We start from the raw sequence: 9,885 nt of genomic DNA on the forward strand, positions 1-9,885 counted from the left end.
AGTCACCAACATGATGAGAAGCAGCCAACAACTCGAGCAGCAGCTGCTGCCTCCAAGGTCCCACAGCTGCCACCATTTGTGGCTATGCCAAAGCTTCTCCTTAGCAAGCCTTCTAGGCTGACCTCAAACTCAGGATCTTCCTGCTTCTGCCTCCTTCAGTAAATCCTACTGGCGAGCACAACCACAACTGGTTGAGTGTAGCGCGGGCCTGAGCTGGGGCCCACAGGCCACAGGCAAGAGGCTTTTTCATGAATTCGTACCATGAACGTTGGGTGCCAGCTATAGCAGGAATCTTAACAGGTCTTATTAATAAGAACAAACCTGAGGCCAGTTATTGTGGTGAATGTTGGAAGATCAGAGAAGCAGAACAAGCCACAGCTACCTCACCTCGCCAATTCCTCAGCTGGTCTTGTTTCCTCAGACTGGATGCCTCTGAGTCCTCATCCAGAATGGATCTCAGCTGAACTGTGCTGCTCCAAAGCCTAAAAGCTTAACCAGCCAAATGCTTTTAGTTTCTGGTCTTCAAGCCTTATATAATACTTCTCTTTCTGACGTCACTCCCTGGGATTAAAGGCTGGGTTTCTGGGATTAAAGGTGTGTGTCACCATGCTTGGCAGTTTCTAATGTGGCCTTGAACTCAGAGATCCATAGGTATTTCTGTCTCTGGAATGCTAGGATTAAAGGCGTGTGCTACCACTGCCTATCCTCATGTTTAATATTGTGAAGTATTTAAGGAACAATAATGGTGATCAGAAGCTGTGAGTGGAGGATAGTGTATTCCAGCTTAGATAATTGGAATCACTGACAGTATAACCTGGAGGTGATGCATCAGTGGGTTAATAGCTCTGAGAAAGAAAGATCAGTTATGGTGCTAAAATTACTCACAAACAAGCAACAAGCTAAACATGTACTCTTGCAATAGATGACAAAGGCCTTTAGAATGAAGATTCAGGAGATGGGAGGACAAAGAAGACTAAGAGAAGGTGAGAAAGAAAGCTTGCCCTTCCATGATTCTATCCATTCTCAATATTAAAGCATAGCAAACTTAGAGACAAGAAGTGGACTCAATCTATGAAAACCTGATCTTTCATGGATTATCTAGCTGAACAAATTGGGTTCTTCCTCTGCTGTGATTGTAGAACCATGTCCTTCCTCTACTGTGATGGTAGAACCATGTCCTTCCTCTGCTGTGATTGTAGAATCATGTCCTTCCTCTACTGTGATGGTAGAACCATGTCCTTCCTCTGCTGTGATGGTAGAACTATGTCCTTCCTCTATTGTGATGGTAGAACCATGTTTTTCCTCTGCTGTGATGGTAGAACCATGTCCTTCGTCTATTGTGGTGGTAGAACACAGGAAAAACTGTATTTGTTCAACATCATGGGTTTAGTTGAGGTAGAGAATGCATTTTGAACAGTTAAATAAGTAGTTAAGTTTTAAACACTATGACGTGGGTTGAGCCATGTACCCTTTGAGGAAACCAGATTGAATAATATTGAATATCCCTGATGAAAGTGCTGAGCTGTTGGTTTGACAATAATCAAATGTAGCTCATATAAGAAATCCTCCAGTTCTTCGATGCTTTGGCAAGAGGTCAGAGTTGTAGATTAGAGCTTTGGGAAAATTCCATTTATCAGCATAGAGAAATGAGAACTGATAATATCGGAGAGAAGTAGCTGTATCAGCAAGGTAGAGATATTGTCCCTTGAGAGGATGCCAAGGAAACCAGAGCAAAAGAGACCTTGCCAAAAGCAGGCAGTTGTGAATATATCAATAAAATGCTAAGTGAGGGAAAGATGGAGTTTGGAGAAGGTAGACAGTTTTGAAAAATGTCACCAAAGCACTGAATATTTTTTATGAGAAATCACCAAAAGCTCAATATATTTGCTGTAATGAAAAATGAGTCTGAAAGAGACTGGCAGAAAAGTTCAACGAAATTTGATTTTCTTCATTTGGTCAATGCTACCCTGGGTTGCAAAATACTAATGTTTGGGGGCCTGTGGTGGCTTTTGCTTTCTTTCCTGGAAGACTGTGCTGAGATGGTTGTGTTCCTACTGCTCCTCTCTCTTCCCTTCATCCTCTACCTGGCCACACCAAAAATGAGAAAAATGCTGTATATTGGGGTGTGTACATCTGATGTCCAGCTTCCCAGAAAGGTAGTCATAGTCACTAGTGCAAACACAGGCATTGGGAAGGAGAATGCCAAAAACCTGGCCCAGAGAGGAGCCCGTGTGTATTTAGCTTGCCAGGAGGTCCAAAAGTGGGAGCAGGTGGCTAGCAAGATCCAAGCCTCCACTGGAAACAAGCAGGGCCTGGTACGGAAACTAGACCTAGATGATACCAAGTCTATCAGAGCCTTTGCCAAAGACTTCTTACCTGAGGAAAAGCACCTCCACATTCTAATCAACAATACAGGAGTGATGATGTGTCCCTACTCTAAAATGGCAGATGGCTTTAAGATGCACATTGGAGTCAACCACTTGAGTCCCTTCCTCGTGACCCATTTGCTGCTAAAAAAAGCTGAAGGAATCAGTCCCATCAAGGGTAGCCAGTGTGCTTTCCTGGCATGTATGAGGCTCTGGGTTGGATCCCAACAGTACAAAAGAAAGTAGAGATAGCTTCAACTGACTTAGAGTCTGTGCTGGAGAGCTTTATCGGCAAAGGGAGTCAGGAATTCCTCATGTCCCATCACTTGTTTGGAGGATGTCCTTTTACACGGTTAATGTTGAGGCTCCTAATCATGATAATATATGGGTAGGAGAAGCAATTTCAAGAGGTTTGAGGAATGTCAGATGTTTTGGATATGAAAAGTGAGGACATTTGAAAAGGGACTGTAAACAGGGCACTTCTAGAAACAATGTTTCTTCAAGAAACAATGACAACAGAATGCTACTTCCTTCTGGAGTATGTAGAAGGTGTGGTAAGGGAAAACACTGGACCAATGAATGTAGATCAGGAAGGAACAGACAAGGTAATACTTTGCCTCAGTCTTCAGGAAACTCCCAGAGGGACCTCAGGCAGGCCCCTACAGTGAATCCAGTTCAGGCCTTTCTTGTAATCATAGAGGAGGCCCCTAATCAGAGCAATTAAATAACCTAATGCCTATTAGAATAAACCAGGCTACTCAGAGTAATAGAACAACTGAGACAGAAAAAACAAAAAATTCAAGAAAAACCATAAAATTTTTTTTGACAAATTTATATAAATGAACAAAATTAACAATAAAAATAAATGGTGTTTTGTTGCCTGGTCTTGTAGTTAGAGTTTTCCTGCCTGGCCCCGTCAGGATAAATCTCTCTTACCCGCCAGTCCCACAGTCGCTCAGACCCAACCAAGAAAGCACACAGAGACTTATATTGCTTATAAACTGTATGGCCGTGGCAGGCTGTTTGTTATCTACCTTTTTTATCTTAAATTAACCCATTTCTGCTTATCTATACTTGTCTGGTAGACACAGGTTGCTGACATGACCATAATTGCACCAGGAATTTTTGGCATCCTATCTTTGGCCTTCATTCAGGGAGGTAAATGTTCAAACTGTTAGAAATTGGAACATTATCTCAAGTAAAACAGAGTACTGGACTGTTTTTCAAATCAATCATCTCACTCTCCCTTGTAGTAGGTGCTAGTCTTAGACTAACTTTTAGAAATTACAGATAGTTCTTACCCTCTATATAAAATAAAGTATGTATAGTGTGAAAGCCTATATTTTTGTACGGACTATTTTACTTAAATATTTAAAGAATGATTTATTCTACTTTCGTTTTGATGTCTTTATTTTGGTTTGGATTTTAGACAGGTCCTCTCCATCTAATCTAGACTGGTCTCTAACTTGTGACCCTCCTGCATAAGACTTTGAAGTAAAAGATCCCCTTTGGTTAAGAAGGCTTTAATCTTAAAACAAAATCAATTTGTTTCACAGAGTACTTTGTGTAGTTTTGTATGAAGTTGTAGCAACACACTTTCCAGTTTCTAATGGAAAGAGTCTGGACAGCTTGAACCTTTCACATGCAAATGAGAAACCCAGGAAAATATATGCTCAATTTTTTTTATCCAATTAGACTCAATTTGTTGAAATGTTACCTGCTTAATTTTAATCATGCTTTCATTTCATTATTAAAATCATAAATAACTCTAGGAAAAATATTGTGACATAGTTGACTGTAAAGTAATATCAATAATATGTTCTTTATCACTAAATTATTAAAATTTTAAAAAGTTTAAATTATTGTTGATATAAACAGGACAATATATATAATACTATGTAGGAAATGAAAGCAAGAATTATCCACTCATAATTTATTTAAATATAGTTTCCTAAATTTTGAAGTAATAAAATATAAGGAAAATCTATATCAAAAATTTATTCTGGGGCTTGTAAAAATCAAATAAACATGATTTTAAATATTTTCAGCAAATAAATAAATTGATATTTGAAGAGAACAATATATACTGGCTCAAACCATGATTAATACTCTTTGTTAAGTTATATTTTACATAGAAAGAAACTGATTGGAATAATTCCTAACTACTATATTATAAACTAGTTTTTGTAATTTGAAGTTTCTTTTGAACTGGCCATCCATTCATTTGGAATATATTATATAATATATACAAACATATATACATTATTTATATGTATTTCTCAGGTTTTTAAAAATGAAAAGTTGAACTGAACTGGTCTCCTAGCATTTTTATGTATATGTGGAACAGTGATCAGAATGCATATTTCTGTTTGGGCCTGTGCTTGTAGACAGGAATTTTAATTAGCTCAACAGCAGCTGATGATAAGATTATTAGCATGTACAAAGTGTGTGACTGTCAGAAGCAGCCCTAAAGGCAATTAGTGGAATTCAGCATGTTTTCTACTGAAAACACTATCTTCAGAACTGTTTATTCAAGTCCAATCATGACAGATATCAGTCATCACTCATAGCAAGATTAAATAGTAAATTGTAAGTAGACATATTGGTTTGATTTCAGGTTGGTACATTAGATTATTAATGCTTCTGGTGACTTGTGTACATGTAGTAGGACAACTAGATTTTTGAGATAGAGTCTGAGTCCCTTAGGTAAGACTAGAATGCAGGTGTAGACCAGGACAGTCTTGCATTTGGGATCCTCTCTCCTTTGCTTGGAAGTAGCTGAGACTATGCCTCTACTAGACTGGATGGTGATTGTCTTTTAAATGGAACATTTAATCCACTGACCTTTAAGGTAACAACTCCTGGGAAATTGTTAATACTGCCATTATGTAACATACTTTTTGGATTTTTATATTTCCTTTCTCCCTATCTATATTATGTTTAAGTGGTTTGTTCTAGCAATGTGTTTTGACTTTTTGGTTATTATCTTTTTATGTATTATAGGTTTTGACATGTGATTATCTCAAAGGTTAGAAATCACATCTTGATTATAGCAAGCTATCAAAAATAAAAACAATTTAACTACAAACATAAAAATCACAGGAAAACATGAGGAGAATATGCTAATAAAAATATAAATTTGCTTTCAATTTCCACTCAGATTTTAAATCATAAAATCCCATTTTTATATTTTTCTAAATTTCTCATCAATTGATACATTGAGGCAGTATTGTTTTTGAATAATATATTTGTTTTAAGTCTTTATGACAAAGATAAAAGAGTTGTCTACATGCTGTACTTTCAATAGACCTCCCAAATCTGTTAGTTTATCATTAGAATATAATTTTATAGCTTCTTATGTTTCTTTTCTCATGATGTGTGCCTGCTTTAATCTATAGAACATTCCTTAGAGTCTCTCATTGGACAAGAATTGTAGAGGTACTTATGACTTATGCTTCCCTTCTCAAAGGCAATCTTTAATGCCAGTTTCCTAAATGATAGGCTTGTTTTTCTTATGCCATGCTGCCATTCTAAAAGTCATTTCTCTTGCATCTTTGGAATATTTTCTTAATTATTCACCTTTAGGGAAATGATGAAGTCTTGGGTAGATTTGACTGAGTGAAATATACATTCTACCCCCAAAGTTCACATGAACTTTCATTATTCTTTACTTTTCACTTCCCACTGTGTATTTTGAATAGTCCAGGGTGTGTGTGTGTGTGTGTGTGTGTGTGTGTGTGTGTGTGTGTGTGTGTTCACAGTGTTCTCTGTCACCAATGCAGTCACCCAAATCATGCTATTTAACAACCTGAACCCACAAATAACAAAACAGACAAAAAAAAACTCAAGTATGATGTCTGATTTTTCCTAAGGAGACAAGAGCAAATATCTATTAAGCACAGATGATAAAAATTACTCCTCCAAAGTCTAACTTGCCAACCAATGAGTTCACTGAGATTATGTACAGGAACATGAGTAAGGGGCTTCTTACAGAGGCATGAGTGGCTGAAGGCAGCTGCATCATAAAGATGTCTACTTCAGCCTGTGAGATGGAGGAAAGATGTCCTCCTGAAGCTCATTGCACAACTAGCAGGCAACTGAAAGCTCAGAAAGGTTCTTAAAGACAGCTTGGCTTGTTAGAGAGACTCTTCTCCCAAGCACTGGCTTGTGTCGCCTTGTGGGATGTGAGACTGACATGTGAATCCTCTGAATATCAGTTTGATGAAATGTCTAAACTGTGTTTACTTCCTTTCTGTTCTGAGATTCCTTTCTCCCCCCAGAAGGGAATGTTTGAGTTCAGAGGCAATTACTCTGGCCACAGTCAACAGGTAAGATCATCATCTATATTGTATGACATGCCTCCTGCTGAGATGGTCCTAAACAGCTATAATCACTTGGATGATATCAGTTAATAAATATGATAGACAAGGGCCACAGAAAATCCCTAGCACTACCATTGATCCAGTTGACATTGGGTAGACCTAGAGAACTTGGTTTTTGGGTTTGCCAGGTTTATTAGCCTGGCACAAAATTCTAGGACAGTTTTATAGTTACAGCCTCCCATGTACCAAGGTGCCTCCTGATTGGAGTGCTATTAGTGATGGCAGCCCATTCCCACAAGGCTGATGCTGATCTGGGTCAAAATTAAATTGTATGGCATCAAAATCTTAAGGAAATTTATGGATACACTCAAGCACACACAGAAGATGGTATTGACAGGCCAAATCATTAGTATACAATGATAGGGCACATGTGACCTATTCTCTACCAATATCTCTATGTATATCAGTGCTCCTCTACATTCTCTCAGTGGTTTCTTCTTAATCCTCCACAGTATTCCACTCAGCATATAGTTTCCATGACTCAAGCTGTATTTTAGTATATATTTATAACAGAATATATATGCAACAATATGGCATATTTGAAACTTGCGTGTATTTCAGGATATAATATAAAGAGTGAGTGTATTTGAAGATAGGTAGATGCAGGGAGGTTGGCCAGAAGAAAGGAAGAGAAAGGGCTCCAGCAGACAATACAAAGAGTCACATGCTATGTATAATGGAGAAAATGAGACCCCTATTGTCTTAGGTGAAATACCTTGACCAATGCAACTTGTGGAATAAAGGGTTTATTTGGCTTACATATCTTGAATCACTATCCATAGCAGGCACTCAAACCAAATAGGCACCTGGAGGCAAAAGCTGAGGCAGAGGCCATGGAAGGGTCCTGCTTATTGACTTGCTCTCGATGCCTCTCTCAGCCTTCTTTCTTATAGAATACAGGACTATCAGCCCAGAGGTGGCACCACCCACAATCAGCTTGGCCCTCACTATCAATAACTAATTAAGAAAATGCCCTATAGGCTTGCCGCAGCCAGATCTTATGGAGGCATTTTCTCATTTGAGGTTCCCTCTTCTCAGATAACTTCTGCTTATGTCATTGACAGTAGCTGAGAATACAATGTTCCATAAATGGAAGGAATACTCTCTCTCTCTCTCTCTCTCTCTCTCTCTCTCTCTCTCTCTCTCTCCCCCCCCCCCCAAGAATTGAGAATTGGAAAGAAATAAATTCATCTCACATAGAAATTTCTCTCTGTGTTCTCTGTGTCTAAAGTCTCTGTAGCATTTCAAAAACTTTTACTATAATGTATTACTTATGCTAAATTATTTAGATTTTTTTCAAGGTAGTGACCCAATAACACACGAGAGTTGCTCTTATGCATATTTTTATTTTCCTTGTATTGACAGTAGATTTTTTTTCATACAATGCATTCTGATGACGGTTTTCCTCCTGGTTACTCTTCCCATCTGGATCTATAGCTTTTCTGTTTCTTGTTAGAAAACAAACAAGCATCTATGGAATAAACAGAAAATAAATTACTATAAATCAACAGCAAAAATTTAGAATATGACAAAACAACCAAATGTAGATGTATCCGGCTTGTTGAATAAGAAACACAGAACCGATTGCAGAGTTAAAAATCACGAGGTGAGAACAAGAGTGGAAAACCTTACCCTTCACTGCTTCTGCGGTTCTTCCTCTCCGCAAGAGATCCACTTCTCTGCTTTTAAGTCTATTTAAAAACTTTCTGTTCTCCTCTCTCATTGGTTGTAAAGCCAGCCACATGACCTCCTTGTCACTGCCTATTTATATAGATCTCCAGGTCTTCTATGGTTGGTATTGAGATTAAAGGCGTGTGTCTGCCATGCTGGCTGTATCCTTGAACACACAGAGATCCTCCTAGCTCTGCCTCCCAAGTGCTGGGATTAAAGGCGTGCCCCACTACTGCTCAGCTTCTGCTCTGGCTTGCTCTGACCTCAAGGCAACTTTATTGACATACAAATAAAATCACATTTCAATACAAATAAAATATCACTATATTTCCCCTTTTCTATTTTAATAAAAAGAAAAAAAGGAAAAAGTTATAACTAATATAAAAAAACTATATACAAAAGTACAATAACTATATATACCATATATACAAACAATAAATACCTAAACAATGTCTAGTCCATTTGTATTTGACAAATTCAGAGAAAATAATTCCATCATCTATCCTATTTTGGTAAGTCCAGAATGTACCTGATTCACTTTTTATCCTAACTTATATAGCTAACAGAACTGTCTTATAACGTCTTTCAAACTTACAGCTCTTAGTGAGTTTTTCTGAAATCCTTAACAAAGATAATTATAACTATAACTGATCTTCAACTCCCTCAGAGACCCAAGAAGGAAATAATACTACCTAATAAAAATAAAAACAAGAAGTGCATGCAAGCAGCTTCCAAAAAAAAAAAATGTGAGTTGACAGAAACAGCCAGCTGCCTGGACAGTCACCTGAGGTTTCTCCGCAGTGTTGGGGCATCATCTTCAGCCTACAGGCTTAGCGTATCTGACAGACTCTTTGTGAACTAGGATGTATACAAGGTCAACAGTTTGACCTCACATTTGGTGAGAGCAGTCCATGTACCAGAAACACCTGAATTCCATTAGTGTCATGTCATGATTTAGGATTTTAAATTCTGGAAATTATTGATTTTTTTTTTCAATTCAGCTGTCCATTTTTCTTGGCTGTGTATATGTGGCTTCATCTTGACATCCTGTTTTTCTTCACATCCCTCTATTAAATGCCAGTCTACTATTGAGAGGGGTGAGCTTAGTTATTCTTCAAGAATAACTGTTTCATCTGCTGTTTCATTGCACATCAGAAGCCATTGGCCCACTCCCTGTTCAGCTGCCTTTGAAGAAAAGGGCATGGTACCTTTTACAGATTGCAAAGCTCACTCACTTCAGGGATGGTGCCACATTGTCCTGGCTTCAGAAGATGCCTTTTGTTAAAGCCATAACCACACTTGTTTTGGCAAGAATTGGTAGTCCTTGGTTTCATGTCCTGTCTGTCATGTTTGTCAGCAGTAGATTCGAGGATACTTTGTTGTCCAGTGGCTAACTTTGGCCTCAATGAAAGTTAGCTCCATATGCAGTTTCTTCAATGCCCATATTTTCTCTGAAGTAGATTGGT

General features: G+C 38.1%; 1 pseudogene; it reads left to right on the forward strand.

Annotated features, from left to right (window-relative positions):
* The first annotated feature begins 2,039 nt into the window (after window positions 1-2,039).
* On the forward strand, window positions 2,040-2,574 carry LOC118586920 (annotated as a pseudogene).
* Window positions 2,575-9,885: the final 7,311 nt, after the last annotated feature.

The sequence above is a fragment of the Onychomys torridus genome, chromosome 7, assembly GCF_903995425.1.
Source record: "Onychomys torridus chromosome 7, mOncTor1.1, whole genome shotgun sequence".
NCBI lineage: Eukaryota > Metazoa > Chordata > Mammalia > Rodentia > Cricetidae > Onychomys > Onychomys torridus.